The sequence below is a fragment of the Pezoporus wallicus genome, unplaced genomic scaffold (assembly GCF_028554395.1).
Source record: "Pezoporus wallicus isolate ANWC-B61680 ecotype Strahan unplaced genomic scaffold, APGP_CSIRO_Pwel_v1 contig_3568, whole genome shotgun sequence".
Taxonomy (NCBI): Eukaryota; Metazoa; Chordata; class Aves; order Psittaciformes; family Psittacidae; genus Pezoporus; species Pezoporus wallicus.
Window position 1 is genome coordinate 1,591,539 of NW_026637826.1, and position 21,266 is coordinate 1,612,804.

General features: G+C 39.4%; 1 long non-coding RNA gene across 4 annotated transcripts; it reads left to right on the forward strand.

Annotated features, from left to right (window-relative positions):
• The first annotated feature begins 2,970 nt into the window (after window positions 1-2,970).
• LOC130598375 (uncharacterized) lies at window positions 2,971-20,783 on the forward strand. Of its 4 annotated transcripts, none has more exons than XR_008971996.1 (7): window positions 2,971-3,262; window positions 8,727-9,336; window positions 11,513-11,640; window positions 14,967-15,054; window positions 16,466-16,603; window positions 17,316-18,675; window positions 20,021-20,539. It is a non-coding gene; the product is annotated as an uncharacterized LOC130598375 (long non-coding RNA). The 4 variants fall into 4 exon arrangements; XR_008971994.1 differs by lacking the exon at window positions 2,971-3,262 and adding an exon at window positions 20,635-20,783 and having other exon boundaries at window positions 8,636-9,336; window positions 20,021-20,117; XR_008971993.1 differs by lacking the exon at window positions 2,971-3,262 and having other exon boundaries at window positions 8,636-9,336.
• The last annotated feature ends 483 nt before the right edge of the window (window positions 20,784-21,266 follow it).

A 21,266-nucleotide genomic window follows, 5' to 3' on the forward strand; every position in this document is an offset into this window, starting at 1 on the left:
CTAAAATGGTTTCTATCTAAAGCTGACAGGCTCACATCGGTAGGCAGTAGTACCAAGGCAGGAGCAAGGCTGTGGGTGTTGAAAACAGATGCAGCCTGCAAAAATATTTTAATAATGTTTTTAATTTTGCATGGAGGCTGGCTACGTATTTGTATTGTATCTTGGGAGCAAAGAGAGCCCCAGGCTCCCACCCACACTTGTTTATCATAAACCCCTTTAACAGTCTCCCCATAATAAGGGAGCGGGAGGATTTCTGTGGGGCTGAGGCAGAACTCTAAGCAGCATCTTAAAGCAGTGATGCAGGTGAGGGGCCTGCTAAGCCTCAAAGAGTACTTTTTGCCACATCTAGAATGTGGCTGTATCTGTACAGATTATAAAACAGTAAAGGGGGAGAAACGGAAGGCTGTTTTCAGAGTCCTCAAGAACTTCCTTAACCAGTAAATCTAAGATTCTGGTAAGTTTTTGTGGACACTAAAACAACTCTAAAAGGAGCTGTGGAGGAGCAAGTAGATGAGATTCTGAAGGGATTTCTCACTGTTCAAACCTCAGGTCAAACCCAGATGCCAACAGCATCCTTGTGCCCAGGCAAACAGCGAATGTAGTTCTGTGTACTGTTTCCTTACTTTCAAAGCTCATGATCATTTATGGATATATAAAAGGGGTTTTAATGCTGGTGACACTGCCAAGAGTATTTAAACCCTGAGAATTTTATTGAGAATAGATTCTAATCCACAGTTCTTGCCATCTTTTTCTTTCTGATATGCTAATTTAATGCGCCATCATTTTTGATGGTGTGTCATTGAATAAGGGATGGCACTTTTGAAAGTACATAGTGCTCAGGCAACCTCTTTCATAGCACTTAAGGGATTTTCTAGCCTGCCCTGAATTAGGAAGCGTAAATTTCAGTTATATCTAAACACTGTCAAATGTGTATCTTGGTTCTGTCTTGGTTCTGTTACTTGGTTGTGTTTTATTTAAAAATCTGAACAGAAAGAAAGGCTTGTTTTCTCCCAGGAGCTGTCTTGGAAAAATTAATAACAAATGTGCTTTTAGCTGGAAGCAGAAGCTGTATGGGGTGGGATGAGTAACTCTAGAACAGTGCAATGTAATCAGCTGCTCTGAGCATTTAGAGTTCCTCCATGTGGGTCAGACAGAGTCTTAGGCTTTTAGTTCAGTGCCTTGTGTATAGCTGCCAGTCAGGACTGAAAATACATGATATGTGTTTGTTCATAGGCAGGATTAATGTTAAACATACAGGCTGGATGGTTCTATGTATGATACTAGGAAAAACTTCAATATTGAGTGCTCCACAAATGGTACTTGCACTCCTCCAAATGAGTGTGTGTTACTTTGGTTATGAAAGTGTGCTATATTCTACATGAAACTATTACCTGCTAATTCCAACCATATGCTCCCCGAATGGAGCAATTTCAGTCTGCCGTTTGCCAACGTTGCCTGCTGTATGCCTAGAGTTAATTGATCACAGAGTAAGCTCTCAAATGCTAGATTGATAGGCTGTGTTGGCAAATCATGGCAAATCCAAATCAGCCACCAGTTTTAGGTGCTGTTTACAATATTAGAGTGTCTGGGTGATTTATATTTTATATAGGATGAAAGACGTCACTTTCTTAACTGACTCAGAGCTATACAGTTCTTAAAAGTAGACCAGTCTTCAGAGTTTTAAGGTACCACAAAGAACAGCAGATGAAAATTTGCAGTCTTTCAGCAGCCAGCAGCAGAAGTGTGTGTGTGTTTGTGTAGGTAGGATTGCAACTGGGAAAAGGGAATTGTCACTGTGTGATTATTAGAAAACCATTCATTCTACTGAACTGCTGTGGTCTAAACTCTTCCCACCTTACCTGGGCACAGCAGTCAATTTGATTCCTCTCAAGTATTTGCAGTGGTTAGAACCAGCATGTCATGATGCCATTTGAAGGTCCTAGAAGTTTTGCATGAAAAAAGAGCTTGATGGATCGCAATATTGGGTTGAAAGATTAGAGATGTTTAAAGGTTTCCATCTGGGATTCCTAAATCCATGAAAACTATGGACTGAAATGTTTTAAAGAGTTAATGAATTATAAATAAGAAACCTCATTCATTAATTGTAAGTGTATGCTCAATCATGGATACAGATACTCAAGCTAATGCTACAAAAGGAGTGTTACAAATGTGTGGCAGAGCTACAAATACCCCTCATATACCACTTCTGGTGGGGAAAAAGATGTAGCCAGACTGTGAAGGATGGGAAGGCTAAAATTTCCTAATGGTGATGTGAGTTGAAATAAATAGCTGCTCTGGTGTTGAGCTTGATTCTCAGAGCTGCGATCAGCAATGTTCTGAGAGTTCAGACACTGGCAGTGAATCAAGTATTTCTTCTTTCTCCAGCACCAGTAGTCCTAACTTGCCCCTTTGGGGAAAAAGTGTTTTTTGACTTTGAACATATGGCATTATCTTGAGCTAACTGACTGCTTTATGAACATTTCCAAAAGGACAAGTCTTATATTGCAGAAGGCCAAGAATGCAGCTTCATTTCCTCTTTCGAAGTTTAATCTAAAAATGTTGTTTGCTCTTTTTGTACAGATTTAATTTGGAGCACATATGTCCAACATATGTAACATCATCAAACAGTTACCTGATGCTCTTCCAAACAGTGTGAGCAAAGCAATAACTTCAAGGTATGTATGGATAACTGTACAGACTGGTATGAATTTGCATCCAGAGCTGCTTGGTTTCAATACTGTAACAGTAGTCTCTGTTAAGAGAAAATAGCCTTTAAAATGGAGGCCTAGATTCTGTGAATGTATGCCTCACTTTTATGTATTGTGTATAGTGCGAGTGTTTGAAACTTTTCAGCTTCATTTTCATAGCAGCTGACTCCCTGCATCCCAGACTTTTGTAAGATTCGCTGTATTTACTTGGAATCTTTAAAATTACATGGCTAAGGTAAAAAAAGATTCATTTTGTAGAGCATCTTTTTAGGAGCAGACATTTTCATATTTTTTTGCCAGTGTTCTGAGTGCTTTGTTTTACTTTTAATGTAGTAAGTCAAAGTAAATTTTACAGATTCACAGGCTCAGCTATCTGAAATATGATCATCTGTCAGAAGCCCTCAGTGGGACAATTACAGCCCCCACATCCTCCCACAGCAAACATGATTATGGGAGAAGAATGCTTGAGGTCTGCAACTGAGATTAGTAAATGTGAAGTACTCTTGCTTCAGTCTTCACAAAATCACCTGCTACAAGTCTTGGTAATGAGATAGGTGAGATTTAATGTGTGTTATACATTAATACTGACTTTACATATTTTGATTTTTTTTCCAGCATCTGTCTTAATGATGTCTGTTTGGATAGATCCACATCTCTTATTTGGTTTTATGCTCTTTATAGAGCAAATGTAGCTTTACGTACTCCTTTGATATGAAATACAGTGCATATCCAATACCTGCTCCTTATTGTTGAGTGCTCTCAGCATTGCTTTTCTACCTGACTCTTGTTTTCTTTCCTTCCCAATATCTTTCTTACTTCTTGAAAGCAAAAAAGACCCCTAGTATCATTCCTTCCTAATGTTTTACAGCAGTTCTTCCTTCCTACCTCTATTTCCACAACTGACTTAAGGATCTTATTTTCAGGTGATACACACTTTATTGTCACATGTATATAAAGCAAGGGCAAAATAGGTCTAAGATAACACTCTGATTTAAACAAGGAGCATTGTGATTTGTTAATGCTCTGCACAGATTGCAGAGCCCTAAGGTGCCTGATGGAAAAAGATCCTCAACAGCAAGTGAGGAAGTCCAGAATCTTGCTGTGCCATACACAGATCAGGCAGTCTAGTGATGGTCCTTTACAGGCAATACTTCATGGGGAGCCTGAGCTCTGAATCAGGTTTTTCTTTCTTAGTTTAGAAATTAGTTCACAGAGGTGAACTAATATATAAGAAGGTAACGGTTATTTGTTGGGAACAATAATATTACTAATAATGATAGAATCCTCAGGCGCTTCAGTGAGAAAATGCATGTATTTATTCCTTTGAGTCTTAAGTATGTCAGGTGAAAATTTAAGCTATAGATGTGTTACATGGAAAACCATATGGCTCGATTCATGCTTGGAAAGACATTTGACTTGGCTAAATTCATTTCTCAGCAAGCTTGTCCTTGCTGTCTGCAGGATTTTGGGGATTATAACTGGAATGCAGACAAGGCTGACATGTCCTTCAGCATTTTTAGCATGATCTAGGTATGAGCACAGGTGGGCAATTAAAGTCTTTGTGCTTCATTTCCCACTGGGTGTCAGTTGTCATTTCACTCCCACGATTGGAAATAAATATCAGTGGTGATGAAGCGCTCTCTTCTACGTTCTGTAATCAAATGGAGGCATAGCAACATCTGAAACTGTAGCTTATTGTGTCAGGGATGCTTTTGGCACTTCTTTTCCTAGCCCAAAGGTAAAGAATATCTAATCCTTGCTTTTTGTTATGGATTTTTTTTTTTTTCTCAGAGGTGCCTGCCACATCTCTGGTGATGTGGATAGTGTGTTTGTTGCTGCTGCTGTTTTGGAGAAACAAAGGCATCAAGAATAACATCTTGTCCTTTTGTGGAAGTGAATGCCTGAAGTCTCTGCAGAGAGTAGAGGAAAGTAGCAAATAATGCTGAGTATGTGGCCTTCGTTCACAGAAAAGAATACAGGAAGAAACACCATTTAGAACTGTAAATGAATTCCAGTACAATAGGGAATAATCTTAATAAGAAAAAAGAAAGGAACAGGAGCAACTCCAGAAAAGATGTGAGATTTGGGGGGATCACATAGATTAGGTTTTTGGGTCTGTTTTATGGAGATTATGAATGCTGTTTTATGAAGTTTGTTTTAATATAAAGTACTGTTTGTAGTAGAATTGCACAGATCTTGTGCATCCTGCATCTAATTTTTCATTTATAAACCACAGTTGTATACAATAACAGAGCGACTGATTTTCCATATACAGCACAGATAATTTCCTTGCTGTGATACAGAACATAAAGGATAGTGGAGTCTTGGTTTGCTTATGACTCAGGCACAGAGTCTCCAGACTGACCTTTCAGTGTCCATTAATCTGGCTTCAAGAAGCTGACTGTTTTTTTTTATCATCCCCTCGTTTTTGTAAAGGCAGCCTGAAATATGGTTCTGAAAGTAAGAGCAATCTTGTTCTTCCCACAAAAGCTCATTCTCCTGCCTTGCTACTACCCAGTATTACGTAGCTCTTGTCTGGCAAGGTTTGGTGGGTGGAGGAAAGGAATAGGTCTTATTTTGAGATTTTAAAAGGAGCTGCATTTTATATTAGCTTCACAGTTTATTTGGTTTATTCCTGTCCAATAAAAAGCTGCTTTTTCATGGGAGCCTGAGGAGAACTCATTCAAGATGAAAGGAAGTGGAATGCATCTGAAAGAGCAGCCAAATTTTGATGGCTTTTTCTTGCTGATGGTATGAGCAGTTAAATCTTTTAAAAGGCAGTGTTGCTTTCCTTTTAGTCCTATTGGTTGTACAGCTCTTACCCATGTTTTGTGAACGTATCGTACTTCATTGTTTGCCAAAACCCGTTTGTTTAATTAAATTCTTTTAAGAGCATACCACTCTTCTATGAAGTTTGAAGGATTATGTGCGGCTTGGTTTTCCCCTGGTACTTTCAGGTTAGTTTTGATCATTGCCTTCATATATTGGGTTGCATTTCCTTTCTGTGTTGCTTAGTGGCACAAAATGGGTATGGCAGTCTTGTGTGGCTAGTATAATGTTCATGTTTCATTACGTAGAGAAACATTTATTGCTGTTGAATAACCTGATGGACCTATGGTGTTGTTTTTCTCCTTAAAATAGTCACTTGGCTCCCTATGCTTGAGGTGCATAGTGTCTCATGTTTGTTTGAGTGATTTAAAATAGGAAACGCGGGCAGGACCACGCGCAACTCAGTTTGCGAGACATCCCAGAAATCCAGCTCATGCTGATGGGGATTACAAAACTGAAAGTGTTGCACTTCCTAAGTACATTTCTAATGAACATTGATGTGTGGCAACAATGTCTGCTCATGTTAGTAATGCTTCTTACCCTTTAAAACCTGTTGGCCTCTGCTGAATTCTGGACTGCTGCACCTGACCAGTTCTGGTGCCTGTCTTGATGGCTTGCATGGAAAAGCTCCTCTCACTGAAACATTGGAATGTGTAGTCTCTGTAGCCCTTCACTGGTAGGCAGCTCAGTTTGCCTCCAGAAGATACTGCCACACTGTAAATGAAGCATGTAGTTGCCACTCAGTCCTCTTAAGGTGTGAGCAGAATGATTATTTTCATCTTTGTGTCAGTTTAACTATCATCACATTCTGGTAATCTTCCTGCTTAACTTGGACTCCATGGACAGTAATTTCAGCACAGTAACACAGCTGAATGTGTCTTCTGTGAAAACTTCAAACTCAGGGAAGTGATCAGTTCTGGGAGTTAACACACAACTTCAGAGTTTGCCTTGGTACTGTGCCCAATTATCACTTCTTATCAGAAACTTCATCACTTCATAGAGTACTTCATGACATACATTGCACAGAGCATTCTTCTCAGGGGAAGAGTTGAACAGTTTCAACAGTGTTGGAAAACAGGTTGAATTTTTAAATAGAGAATGTATTACATCTGCTTTAGTTCTTTTCCTAGGTTGCTCAGCATCAGAAATGGTTTATCACTTAGTTTTTCAGGAAGCTCCTTGCTCTTTGTTGTTCACATTTCTAGTTCTTCAGAGGTTGCAGACTTAAGGGTCAAGACCCCTTTTTTTTTCCTTTGGTGGTTATTTGTTCCAATTTTCTTCTTTTCTTGTCATATTTCTTTTTTTTGTTTACCCAGCAGTAATTTTTGCATTTTCCACAATCAAAGTCACATCTATATGTTAACATTCAGAGGAGCTAATCTGAGCACTAACCAGAGAGTCCACTAGCTGGTTTCTGTCAGCACCTATTTTTATGAAGTGATCCCAATTGCCCTTTTACTAGGAAGGTGTGAAAAGCTATTTACACCTAACCCAGCTGGCTAATTTTCATACTTTGTGCTTTGTATCAAGGGAGCTACTTTCCTGTTGCAGCGCTGCCTGTCATTTAGTTATGTATCTGAATCCTTTCAGACTGTGCTGTCAATTCATAAGCTTATAATGGTCATTTATTGCCTGCAAGTCTTAATTAGTTGGTTTTTTTTCCTTCATTTTAACATTTCAAATATGTCATGATTTATTCTATTTTGCTTCATTTGTGAGGAATAAGCTCATATCTTGTTTATATTTTAACCACTTTGTATCTTGTTTTTCACACCAATGGATTTTATTAGTTCCCTCTGTTTCATATTATCAGCTGGAATTCTTAATTATTTGTCTCCTCAAAATCTAACCCTCCACATAATTATACTTTATATCTGTCCCTGCTTTTGCAGTGGACTCAGCAAGTGTACGAGTACTGCTTCAGGTTTTCATTGCTTTGCTCTATGGTAGCAACAGATTGTCTCCATCAAAAGTTATCACGCAGAGATTGCAAATGTAAAACCAGAATGAATTTCTGTACATGTAATTCCACGTGTGGAGTAGTCATGCACAATTTGAACAGTTTATGTATCACAAAGTCCGCAATTGGTAGTAATTTTTCAGCTTTATGGTGGATTTATTTTGGTGATTTCATCATCTTTGCCAAAGATAAAGGATGTTTCATTTGGAGTAATGGAGAAAGGGTTTATTGTCTTCAATGCTGGAGCTGTGATCAATAGTGGGCATTTAAACTTCAGATGGCAGAGGAATCTTAATTGGACCCCATGAAATAAGGTCAAGTCGACTGTCAGAGTGCTGTGTAACTGAAGGAATTAATTTTCTCCAATACTTGATTTGTCTTTCATTACAGTTGTGTAATTCCAAGTTGCAAAGATGAGCAGTCACGCAGAAAATCTGTGACAGGATTTTTAGACTGCTTCTGAAGCCTTGCACACTGAGGATCTATAATGTTACTAAATTAATGAGTAAAGGGAATTTCATGGAGTATTAATGATAACAAAATGACATTGTCATTCTTTTATGTTTTTATGCAGGACAGTTATACAGGGTGAATGAGAGTATGTAATGGGAAGACTTAATTGATTAAAACCTTTGTGCAGTAAGTGGGAACTTCAGTTTGAGCTACATGCCATTAAAAACTGAACTCTTGATTGCTGTTCGACAAAATCAATACAGAAGTCTCTAGTGAATCTTGTGCTGCAGCAGTAGTAATGCAGTTTAACAATAAAAATCAATGCCTGGTCCTGAAGTCTGGCATTTAATATAGTATACATGGTTTATGTCTTTCATTGGTTTTTACGGTCCCTTAGGCTATCTGTTAATTTACTGCGTCCGTCTGGATCTGGAGGTCAGTAACTTAAAGAAATATATTATTTTCTGCTTGTTCTGTATTGTGTGTGGGTTACAGCAACTAACTTGCCTTTGAGAATGTTGCTCGAGGCATTTAACCCATATACATCTCGAGACAAAATACCACTGCCCAAGTAGTGGATAGGCAGGAGCGTTCCTTTCAGAAAACCAAGCAGAGTAATGCACAGTCTACTTTTTTGTTACTCTCAGGACACTTATTAACACAAGTTGTTGGGGTTCTATTATTATTATTATTATTCCTTGTTAAGTCTAATGCACTCTTTGTTAAAATGCAGTTTTCATACAACTAACTTTATTCAATTTCTGTATACCTTGTAGAAATATCAGGACTGGAAGTTGGTTACAAATAGAACCTTTGTCATCTTAAACTACTTAACAGCAATGGATGAAATATGTGAGAATTTCACTAATTCATAATTTAATAATCAGGCATTTTATAATTTGCCTGAGAAGAAATTGTATCTTATCTTCATCCGTCAGTGAAGATTTAAGAGCTGTGTGCCCTGAGCTTTCATTTCAGCAACAATTCTTGCCCAAAACACAACCCCATGCATATTTATGAATGTTTTATAGAATAGAAGCATAACTCGGTTCTTAGGATTTCACAGCAAATCTCAAAAGTTTTCACTATTAACTAGTTTATTCTTTGCATATGCACGCAGTACATTTTGTCCTCTGCTATATTATCCTTGTGAAGTATTTGTATGTAATGGAAAATAAAATGCTTAAATGTAGCCGAGTGCTTGAATTCACAGGTCTTGAATGCTACTGGGAATCCAGCCTTGTGTTTTGACTCGCAGCCTTCTCTCTACCAGTAATAGTTCTTCTTGACTGGTGAGCTGCTAAACCCAAACTGAAATCACCGATCATTTGCAAGCCTAGAATACAGTTCGCTTTCAAGTTGCACCAGAAATCTTGCATTTGGTAAGTTGCAGTGCATGCTCCAAAATAAAAAAAAAAGGGGGTGGGGGGAGAAGTTTCTATGTCCAAACATGGTAAAGAATTTATGAGAATTGTTTTGGAATTACTGCTGAATCACTCTTAAAATACTTGGGAGAGATCTCTGAAAAATACACAGTGATGTGAAGCAAATTGGCTACAAATATCTGTCCTGCTACCAACACGTATTTCTTTAAGAAAGACAATAATTAATGCATATAATTTTCCCACTATAAATTTTACATAGCAGTCACAACATCTGTTGTGAGATAGAAAGTCGGGTTAAGAGAAGCCATCTAGCATGTTCCTATCGTTTATTTAATTGTAAGAACTGCAACATCCAATGGTGTGCAAGGGTTGTCCCATACAAAATGACATCCTTTTACTGCTTTTCTTTTGGTGTAATCTTAAACAATGACAGTGTAGCTATGGCCGGTGAAGTATACCACACACAAACAAACAAGCACAGCTTATTTGGTGTAGTTACAGTAGAAAAAGAAATAGTCCTGATGTTGCAGCTTGGTTTGGTTCTTCCAGTGGTGACAGAAGTGGGACAGTGTTTTGAAAATGGGACTTGTATGTGTTTTTATTAGGCCAGTTTGTTTCTCTTTGTAATCAAAGAGAGTATTATACCTCACCCTTACATTCCTGCCTTGCCTATTCACAGATTAACCTGAACAGCTCTTGGCTGTATCATCTGTCTCTTCAGAATTTTGCTGCATAGCCTGTTACAGCAAACCATGAGACATGTACACAAGCCTACAGGGATATATATCTGTGGCAAGTGGTACCTAATTCTGTCTTCAACTCTTAATTTAATCAACCAGTACACAGTAATTCCCCAAACATAACTGGATTATCAGCACAGTCAAGTTTCTAATCAGTCACAGTTTAAAATGAACCATGTTACAAGGCCACTTCTACATTGTAGGGTTACGCAGGGAAACGCAACAAAGGCAAGGTGCTGCTGCATAGTCTGTAGCCTGGATAAACCTCCCAAGTTCATAGGCTCTCATATTCTAACAAGCTCTTTCACATGGATTATTTTTTTTACCCCTCAGTAGAATGTCAGTCATGCTGAAGGACTCTGTTGCCTATCCCCCAGCTTCTCTTTTGGAGTAATTACACATTTTATAATCTTCAGCAGCCTCGTAGTAGTGGCATTAGAATAAAAATGGAGTTTTTGAAGAAAAGAACTATCTTTCAGACCTCAGATCTACACTTTCATCCTGGTTTCTTCCAGCAAGGAATGAGAGGTCATCCGAGAGGAAAGTGGGTTTAGCTCTGGTACCTTGCTAACATTTTCAGGCTGTTGACTTGGCTACCATCAAATACGTCAAGCTCAGACATGAGTTACCTCATCTTTAAGCTATTGCCCCAGAACAGTGCTTTTATATATTACCCTGCAGAGCTGAACTTGAGTAGAGGTCAGTGCAGTCTCCACATCGGTTTTGCAGCAATAGTACTGATACTCAGAACACAATGCAAGTGTTCCTGTACAAGCAGAACATAATCTGATAAACTTCTAATAGTCAGAGTTGGTAGTTCAGTTTTACAAAATATGTTTTCCAGACATTTGAAGCCTCTGCAGGTACTGAAAAATCAGCTTAATAACTGTGTAACTGGAAAGTTATGGTGCTTGCTGATTTAACACTGTTAATGAAAAAGCTTCCTGACGCTTTTCCAGGAATTGCATCCAAATACTGAGTGCCTTCAGCCCTTAAGATCTGCTATATCCACAACACTTAACTCCTACACAGTAATGAATATTTTTGGCTTTGTCAGTGTGTCAGTAGTGACACTAAAAGAAACTTGGAGAGTTTTTGGTGAAGACTTCAAGTAGCAGGGGCTTAATTATGCTCTCAACAAAGTCAACATAGTATGTCACTGGATTAGAATCCGTTTAATGCTTTCCGAGTTGAAGTCCACAACTATACTAGGGTGAATGTGATTGCTTGGGTGACTGGAGAAAGTTTAAGACAGTATATGAGGCTGCGGTTTTACCTTCTTAAAGAACTTTGTATCTTTATTAATTGGATGTGCTCCAGTCCATATATACTACAACTTATACTCCAGTTTAAAAAGCCTATAGACATGCTAATTTTAAACTCCCATTTTGGAAGTATAGTTTTAATTGTGAGCTGATCTCTTTCTTAAACACCGAGTCTTCATTAACATAGATACACTAATGCCAGATCTTGGGCACTCTACAAGTGATGATGAGGTGCAGATCCTCGCAAAGTGTCTGATGGTTCATCAAACATTTGCAGAAGGCTTGTTTTTCCAGACAAAGGTAAGTTTATGTTAGTACCAGCAGCTTTGCTGGTATCTGTCTCTACTCAGAAGCTTACATGAAGTCATTGGCTCTTGCAAGGGCTAAAATAACTTATATTCCATCCTGAGCAGTGACAGAAGACCTTTCTGCAGCTCTCAGGGCTCACAGAACCTCAGGGAGGGGTCCCCTGGTTCTGAGAATGAAGCATAAAAATCAAACCACAGTGGATTGCACCTCTAAAATACATGGTGGCTCCTAAAAATGCCCTGTGTACAGGGAGGGAGTGGATGTGAGTGTACTGATGACTCTCTGTGGTTTGCCCAACCGGATGTGGACAGGTTTTGTGTAGAACTGCTAACCCATGTGGTTAGCTGTAAGAGGGAAACATCTGTTTCTGAATAGCAGTGCACACCTGAATGTGACTCAGCTTGTGGCAGTAGCTACCGATGCCCCATCACTAATGAAAACATACCACTATTAACAGAGATGTGATGGAAATGCAGGAAGGAGGGCTAAGAAAGTACTGTCTGCATGCAAAAAATTTGCTTTTGAATCTACGGTTACCACTCCTGAAGAATTTGATGAAAAGGGAGGCAGAAAGCCAGTGAGATAAAAAATGAGCTCTTCCTGTACACTGTTCATTCTGTTACAGTTGTCTTTTACCACACATTATTATCAAGTGCTTAATAATCAGGACTAAACCTAATTCTGGGATAACATCTGAGAAATTGTTACAGCATTGGCAGCTGGAAGAATGTGCTGCCTGCTAATTATTTACATTATCTGACTCCCAGAACAACAGCTGGCAACCAACACAGTCTAGAACAATAGCCAGATAAATGCCACATTTATGTAGGTGTAGGAGCACACTATGTAATCTCTTAAAGCCAGTGCCTTCAGAAGTCATTAACATGCGATGTAGGGACTAATTTGGAGTACATCCTGTACTGATGTGTCTTAAGTAAATGCTTGCAGTTGTATAATGTGACAGAAAAGAGTTAAAGAGTCACTGCATTGGTAGCTTGTCTAAAAGTCAGCCAAGACAGCTGTCATCTTTGAAACATGGCTGTCCTGGCTAATTTTGAGAAGAATATAAAGGTGTTAGTTGTGAAATCTCTGTTGGTGTTCTGCCATGTGCAGATTTGTTCCACATTTCTTCAAAGGTGTTTGAAGAAACAACCACCTTCATTCCAGGTAGTGGGAGTATGACTTACTACCAGAACTGCTTTCAGTTCTGGACAACTTATGATTGCAAGGGCAAAACTGTAAACTCAAGCCATATATTGCATCCTTTCAGAGTGTAAGCTTGTTCAGTCTGTTTCCCAGCATGGCAGGTTTCAGTCTGTTTCCCAATTTCCCCTTGGTTCCTTCAGTATGTATCTTCCCATGGGAGTATTGTAAGTTCTACATGTGCTCGCTCTGCCTGGGGATGCAGCATTAGTGGGTCCTGTGAGGTCTTGATCCATAATGAGTCATTTGACCCCTTTCATATTTTGCCTTAGAGAATGGAAGCATCATGTAGACATCCTTTTAAGGAGCCAGCATGCTCCTCCAATGACGAAAAGGAAGATGCTGACAAGCTGTGGCTCTTAAAGTCTCTATGCCATTTTTTTTTAAGAGGAGGAGGATGTTCACTCTTAGGCTCTTTGCATTATTTCAGTCTAAATGCCATTTGTAGTTTCACTTAGTTAAGTGTGCTGTATTTGCTCCTCTGCCCTTCCAAGTTGTAATGCTTGAACAGTGGACATACTGTTTTCCCTGAAGGCAGATATTGTCTTGTGAAGGACAAAGTACCTGAGAAACACTGGGATGAAAAGGAAGTTTAGGAATTGTATGGCCTAGTTTTCTAATAAAAATCCCAAAATGGTTTTTAATCTTACAGAGGAATGGTCAGCTCCATTCCCCCCACCTCCCACAATTCATTTACTTTGCAACTTGTATTAGTGATGTAGATGTGTACTGTATTGTGTGCCTCTTGAGAATATGCAACTGAGGTTGCACTATAGAGGCTGAAAATATGGGGGAAAAGCAATGGCAATAAAATGATCTGATTGAATACAGTGCTGTTTGTGGCATCTGGCTGTCATATTTCTATTTGCTTGTCTCATATGAGCATTCTGACAATTAATCAATGTTGATGTGATGCTCTGAATGCGCAAAGGATTGCGCAGAGTAAGTGCCAACATGACCATATGCCTTTTGGCAGAACTGGATGGGCTCAAAAAAAGAATGTTTGGCTTTTTAAGTTGGACAAATTTTTACTGGGTGTAATCTTCCCTCAAAAAGGAAGGAACTAATAAGTAATATTTTGAGGGCTCTTAGCAAGACTTTTTTTGCTATTCTTGCTGCACATATTCAGAAGAAAGTGGTAACAATGCATGTTCAGGCCATTCATTTTTATCTACGTTAACAATATAGTCACAAATTTTCTACTGTTTACAGCAGTATTCTGGCTGACATGCACTGCTTATTGATGGTAAAAATCCTCTCATGCACTTCCAAGGGAAGGCTGGGAAGCCTTGCTCTTCCACCTACTGTCTATTCATCTCAAAAATTGCACTGGAATTTTTACTGAAACTTCCTATTTCATCACAAACCGGCAGAGATTGGGCAGTTAACTGGAAACTGTCCCAAAATTGTCCATCTAGTTCTGGTGCTGCCAGCATAATTCAGCCTCTGGAGCAGCGCAGTGCTGCCAGGTTTTGCATATTGTTAGTGACAGTTACAGAGGAGAGCTGTGTGAAACATTCCCACCTTACACTGGTGTTTCAGGGTGGGTTTAAAAAAAAATAGCAATTCTTGGCCCCATAGTGCCTTGGCAATCCCATCCAGTTTTCCCTTTAATGTTTTCCACATATGGTTGTGAAATCCAGTGTCTGACTTCTTTTCTAAATATAGAATCATCAGTCTTAAAAATGAGTGATGCTGTAAGTCTCATTTGTTTTCATTGTATTGCAAAAGGAGAAAGAAAGGTCTTGAAGTATTGAGCATTCTTCTGTTGTCCCTTCCACAGTCACTTTTGAAGTTACTTTATTCTCCTTCTTTTGTTTTACTGCATGTTGGGAAGTATCTCCTTTTCAGTTTTGAAACAAGAAGCATATAGCAAAGAGCACTTTACCAGCGGAAGAGCAGCCATGCCCAAGCAGCCTGTGTCCCACTATTAACAGAGAGCTTGGTTTTTGCACAGCTGTGGTTCTTACCATGTTAGCATTTGTAGGACAAAAGCAGAGATGATGGTATTAGCAAAGAGCGAGCTTGCAGTTTTCTTAGCTGAATTTTGAGCTTTTGTGTCTTCCAGTGCATTACCCAGCTGCAACCTCCTTATATGCTTCTACTTTATTAAGGTGATCAAAAGGAATTGCCTTTAAATTAATGATGGAGCAAGATTTTGATGATGCAAGATTGTGTCTCAAAAATGAAAAGTGACTGAAGGTAAGTCTGGATTGTGAATAAGCAAGAGATGTGATTCTGATTCCTCCCTGCCATGAACCTTCATGTATTTGTTAGCTACACAAAAAGCAGGAAACAACCTGTGATTTTAGTAACATGCTTAGAACAAAATCAGAGGTTTTGAAGAGTGTTCACCACTTCAGCAGAGTTTGCCACTGCCAAATTCACTTATAACTATTCAGAAGGAATTCCACCAATGCAGATTTCTGTTTTAGTGGCCTGTAACACCCCCAAACTGCTCCACTCCGTTGGTACAGGAAAGAAAGTGTTATGTCATGTTAAGGAAGAAAACCAGTAAATGGCACTTTAAAGCAAAGTTTTATTCGGACAGAGAAGCAATTATAGAAGCCTGCAATGGGGAGTCCAACTGATGATGGTCTCTAAAAAGCAGAGAGTCCTTGCTGGGCGGGGGGATGTAAAAATACAAAGTTCTTTTAAAACTGCCCATTTCTTTAAGTCAGATTCCACAGGTTTCATCCTGCTAATGTAAATGTCCTTTTGAATAACTTAAAAGGATGTTGGAAAAATGAATATGCAAGGACAAGAGCTAATTCCAATAGATGATGAAAAATACATGAGTACATAATGAAAAAGGATTGTTCACTTTCTGTCATTATGGATTACCAAGGCACCTCAGAGTTTGGGCCTGATTTGTTGCAAATTACGTATTCTGTGTGTGTAGAATGGAATTAATGGCATTGTTTAGTATCATGGTTAGAAGAGCTCTCTTCTTTTTGTCAGTAATCACATGCAATTAGTGACATAAAGATCTGGAAAACTGCCGGAATGACAGTAACAAAATATGGTTAACTTCTCACATAGTTTCCTGCCTAACACTTTCCCAGGCTGCAGTAAGCCTTGAAAACATTGTCAACAATACTGCAGAACGAAACCCAGTACAATTTACTATCTGAGAGAGGATGAATTGATTGAAGTCAGAGTCTGAGGATACAGTGTCAATGGAATAGTCAAGAGGAGCACGTATTCCTGAATGTTTCTATAGGAACACTGCAAGGTGCTCTCTGTGACGAAAAGGATTTCAAGAGTTAGTTTGCCACTAATGCTTTGCCACTAACAATTTCTTGCTTTTTCTACTGAACTCTCAGCAAGACCGGTAACATGAAATAGTGAGTGTTGCTTGCAGATGGAAAGAGACTTCTTTCATAACAGACATGAAGCTTTAGAAGCATGGTGTGGGTAGGAGATGATATGCATTGCTGGTTTAGTCTGACATGTGGTTAGATCCTTTTGTTTGAACCTCCCCACATTCTTCAGGATGTGAGTGGGAGTATTCTGCCATACATGAAAACCTTAAATGACTCCTGTGACATCTCTTTCAATGAGCCTCTGGTATTATTGGTTTCTAAGAAAAGAATTTTCAATTTAAGTTTAGGCAGGATGGACGTGGGGATTGGAGATGTAAAAAATGCATAGTGGAGTGCACAGTGCTTTTGAAATCTGCTGATGGAAGAACTGTGCTGTGAGCCATGACCTGTAAGCTGCAGAGCAGCAAATAAAGGTAATAGTAATGGTAAGGGCAAAAGATTTTCTCAAGAATTTTCATCTTATATAAACCTGGGAAGGCTTACTTTTGGTTTTTGATTGGGTTACGTTTGCTCTTTTATGGGCTATAGAGTTGACTGTTTTCAACATCTTTCAACTGGGCAAGAAGCCACACCATGACTCATGGTAGAGATGCTGACTTTTTGGTAAAATGAAATATCTAGTAGGATATACAGCTCTTTTCATAACATAAATTCTTAGGAACATAGGAAGTATAGCAAATGTAAAGATACCAGCGTCAAGCTGCTCATGTGGTCCTCGGAGGAAGCAGAGCCCACTGAATGTGTCTAGAGCACCTTTCTCCCTCACAGAGTTAAAGCCATACCTCCTGTATTTGAGGAAGCTGCCTAATAATTTATCCCCAAGTGTCTTGGCAGTACTGCAACCATTCTTTTCACCAGGATGGAGATGTGGTCAGGAATGCAGTAATGGATGACAGCATCTTCTGTTGTAGTAGGCAAATTCTTACCCTCTGCAGCTAAAGCATGCATCTGCACAGGGAGGCAAGAAGCAAGAATGCTTGAGGCAATAGCTGGTTGCTGCTGGTATATTTAGGTAGCTTATTCCAATTGTGAATTTAGCTCAATATACCTGTTGCTTAAAAGAAACCCAAAACCAAACAATGACCTGCTCAAACAAATCATAGTGAGAGTGGATGTTAATTTCTCTTTATTTTCAAGTTACAGGTATGTGTTGACCCATCATGGTTCAACTGTGATACAGTTGCAACTTGGCTGAACAAAGGGAAGTATTTTTTTCTACTTGGCTGCTCAGCACACAAGCACAGACTGATTGGCAAAGCTGGAAAAAGGTTTGTCTTTAAGAAGAAATAAAACAACAGCTTATTTAGCAGAGAAGCAAGAGGTGAGTTTTACTTTACAATCTTAAGGGACAAGGTTGAGGCAATCCCCTAATGTTGTTAGCATGGCACAATATCTTGTGTTTGAAGACTTGCAGAAAGGTATCTCATGTGATGACTAATCTCACTTATCTTTTTCTATTTGTCCATCACCAGAACTGTGGTGTCTGGGGACAGCTGGTGTCCTTAGGCCTAAGCCATCCTATGTTTGTTTGTTCCATCCAGCTAGGATGGCAGTGAAGCTAAACCTGGAGAGTAGAGTCTTGTTCCTACTGAGCTGAGAACAGTAGGACTTGTCAAGGTGAGTTGTCTGATAACCTTGGACCTCTTTGAGGAGACGATAATTGTACTTTGGTCTGAACAGAGAGACTTGTGGTCAAGTCATGTTTTCAGTTCCAGTGGTGGCTCAGTAGCTTGACTGTATGGACATCTGGATTAGAGGCAGAGATCATTTTGACTCTCAGTATTATCCCCCTATATTGAAAAGTTGCTTTTAGGTGACCTCCCACTGAAAGATAAATAGGCCTTTTTGGAGCTCTCCTTTTGCCTTATCTGTAGTTGAGAGAAGTCTGCTGGACAGTGGTATTCCTGTATTGCTAGTGAGTTTTTTTCTAATTGGATTTCAGGGCTTTGTACTGAAAGTGAAGTTCAGCTGTTGAAGGATAGTGGGGGAGATTCTGAAACTGAATGGGTAAACATATGCTGGGACTCTTTTATTAGAGAGATTCCTTGCTTGGCCCTAAGGAATAAGAGGAATCCAAAAGATGTATTTCACTTTGCTGTCATGAGTGCTAAAGGAGGTCCCATAAAGGGGGGAATATTTTATTCTATCAATTTGGCAGACTAATGACTGTCTTGCTCAGAGGGATTATTTCAATGAAGAATGGAAGTCAGCTCTCAGGGGAGATGGAAATGAATGACATGAAGAGATACTGATTCATAATTAATTCTGTTCAAGACATGATCATGCACAATATTATATAATGTTGCACAAATGTAATTTGAAAGCACTATATGGTGACTCACAAATCCTATATTCCCACCATTTTAAAGCATTCCATTAGGTGATTCTTTTCCTTATAGGTGCTGAATTACTTAAAGTAGCAAAACCACTCCATTTTGTGTCAGAGATCCTCTTGGTTGTTAAGTATAACTCTTGCATGTCTCCATCTACTTCAAAAGTAAGTCTCCAAGTGACTCAAGAAAAGGAAACTGGAATATTTTACAGGAATGTCTTGTATTCAGTGCTTCTCAGAATCCAGCTCTTGCCAGCTGAGTCCTTCCGCTGTGTGTGTTTTACCATCTTCACTGAGTTATTGTCACTGTTGATTTTAAAAGTCTTAAGGCAATTTCATGCAGAAATGTGTCATGCTGAGGTCAAAGCAAGTTTAATAACACTTCTTATTGAATTTTAAAATACAAGAGGATCATTTCTCATGAGTATTCAGCAGCTCTAAACTGTTTTAATGAACAGAGCCTTATTTCTGTCTATTAAAACAAATAGTGTTTGTGAACATATGTGTTTGCATAGCAAGTACAAGTCTCTTTTGTGGGCTTTCTGCAACTCCATATCTTTTGAATACGTTTTCCCTCAGGGGAAGTAGGCTGGAGCTCATGGCATGATTTTGTAGTGCAGAGATACCAAGAACTAGCTAGTAGAGATTTTTCAAGTGTGAGTGCTCATGGCTGCAAAATCTGTTTCTGTATCTTTTTTATGGCTATTATGCTCCCAAAACCCTTCTGTATTTTCACAAGTAATGCATTAGTCGAGACCAGACCTGCAGGAGCAAATACAAACTGTGAAGTATTTTACAGAATGCATAGGAAGGAGAAAATATGTACATGTTTTGCCTTAGTACCTTCTCATTAACACGTTTGTAATTCAGGTTTATAGGTTAGAATTTGAGATGTGCTACCCCCCAGAAACAGTACTTGTCATTATGATAGTTCAAGTTGCATATATCTGACATGAACAATAAAGGAAGGCATTTAATATTTTAGAAAGTAAAGAAGCAACACACAAGATAACTTCTTATTTAGGATTATCATAGAATAGTTTGGGTTGGAAAGGATCTTAAGACCATCTAGTTCCAACCTCCCTGCCATGGGCAGGAACGCTGCCAGGGATGGAGCATTCCCCACTTCTTTGGACAGCCTGTTCCAGTGCCTCGGCGCCCTCACAGTAAAGAGTTGCTTCCTTGTATCTAACCTGAACTTCCCTTATTTAAGCTTAAACCCGTTCCTCCTTGTCCTATCGCTACAGTCCCTGATGAAGAGTCCTTCTCCAACATCATTGTAGGCCCCCCCTTCAGATACTGGGAGGCTGCTGTAAGGTCTCCACGCAGTTTCTCTTCTCCGGGCTGAGCAGCCGCAACGTTTTCAGCCCGTCTTCGTACGGGAGGTTTGCCATCTAGTGGCTTAGAGGCGTTAATGCCAGAAGGGTGGAAGTGGCGAAGCTGGTTCCTATTAAAACCAGTTGAAGTTACAGTTTTTTCTCTACTTTTTCCACCTCCCCATGCTTTGCAGCTGTTTCTGTTTCAGCTTTACGAGGTGACAAGCCAAAGTGTCTAACAAAACATCACTAGCTATCATTTACTATTGGCCATGGCAGATGCTTGGAAAGGTCAGTTAGCACACTGTTTTTTCCTGTTTCATTCATTGAAGTTCCCTTCTTTTGTAATGAAAATATTTGTATGTGTGTAGAGTGAATAATATGAATCCTCACTGGAGTGTTGGTAGATGCTGTATGCTTTATGCTCCTGCATTTTTGTTTTCCTATTCATCTTATCTGGTAATAGGTGATGTGTTTTAATCCCCAGAGTTCAAGTGCACCTATTAACATCAGCACAAGCTATAACATACTAAAAGCCTTTTGATGGCTGCTGTCACCAGTACTGCCACTAAGAAAAGCCCAAAGTCTGAGTTAGGACGTTTTTAATTGCCTTTTCCAATTGAGAACTGGAAAACTGCCTGTAAGAAAGGGGAGGTGACAATGTTTCATCCTCTCTAGCTAGAATAGCTTTCTGCAGCCCCACATCTGTGATCTTGTCTCTGCTGTTGCCAGACACAGATGAGTCTTTTTTTTCTTTCTGTCCCCATCTCCCCATATTAACAATGGGATAATAATCTCTTTTTGTTAGGTTTTTACAGATATAGTCCTCTGCCATATAAACCACATCTATACACCACTTCCAGATTCCTTAAATAGTGTTATCAGGAAAAATGACCAGAGGAAGAAATATGAAACACTTTGAACACAGAAACAAGTAAGTGGTGCCTCAAAGGAGGAGGGGGGGGTGGGGGTGTCATGTAGAGGACAAAATTGATGTTGGGATGGGTTCTCTGCATGAGCTTGAAGAATTTTGGTTGGTTACCCAGCTTCTCTTAAGATCCTAATCAAGTAGGGCTCAGATACTCTGCCTGGTCTTGTGAAGAGCTGTTAGATGTGATGGTTTAGTTCAACTGTAGCATTACATGTAGTTTAACCCAGTTCGACCACTTTAGCCCTCTTCAGACCACTCCAACCCAGTTTAGCCATGTTCAGCCAAGCCCAACCCAGCCCAGCCCGATTTAGCCCACTTCAGCACAGTTTAGCCTTCTCCAGCCCAGTTTAGCCCAGTATAGCCCAGCCCAGCCTCCTTTAGCCCCGTGAAGCCTAGATTGGCCCAATTCAGACCAGTTCAGACCAGTTTAAACCACTCCAGTGCAGTTAAGCCCAGCTAAGAATGGTTTAGCTCAATCCATTGCATTTTAGCCCAGTTCAGACCTGTCC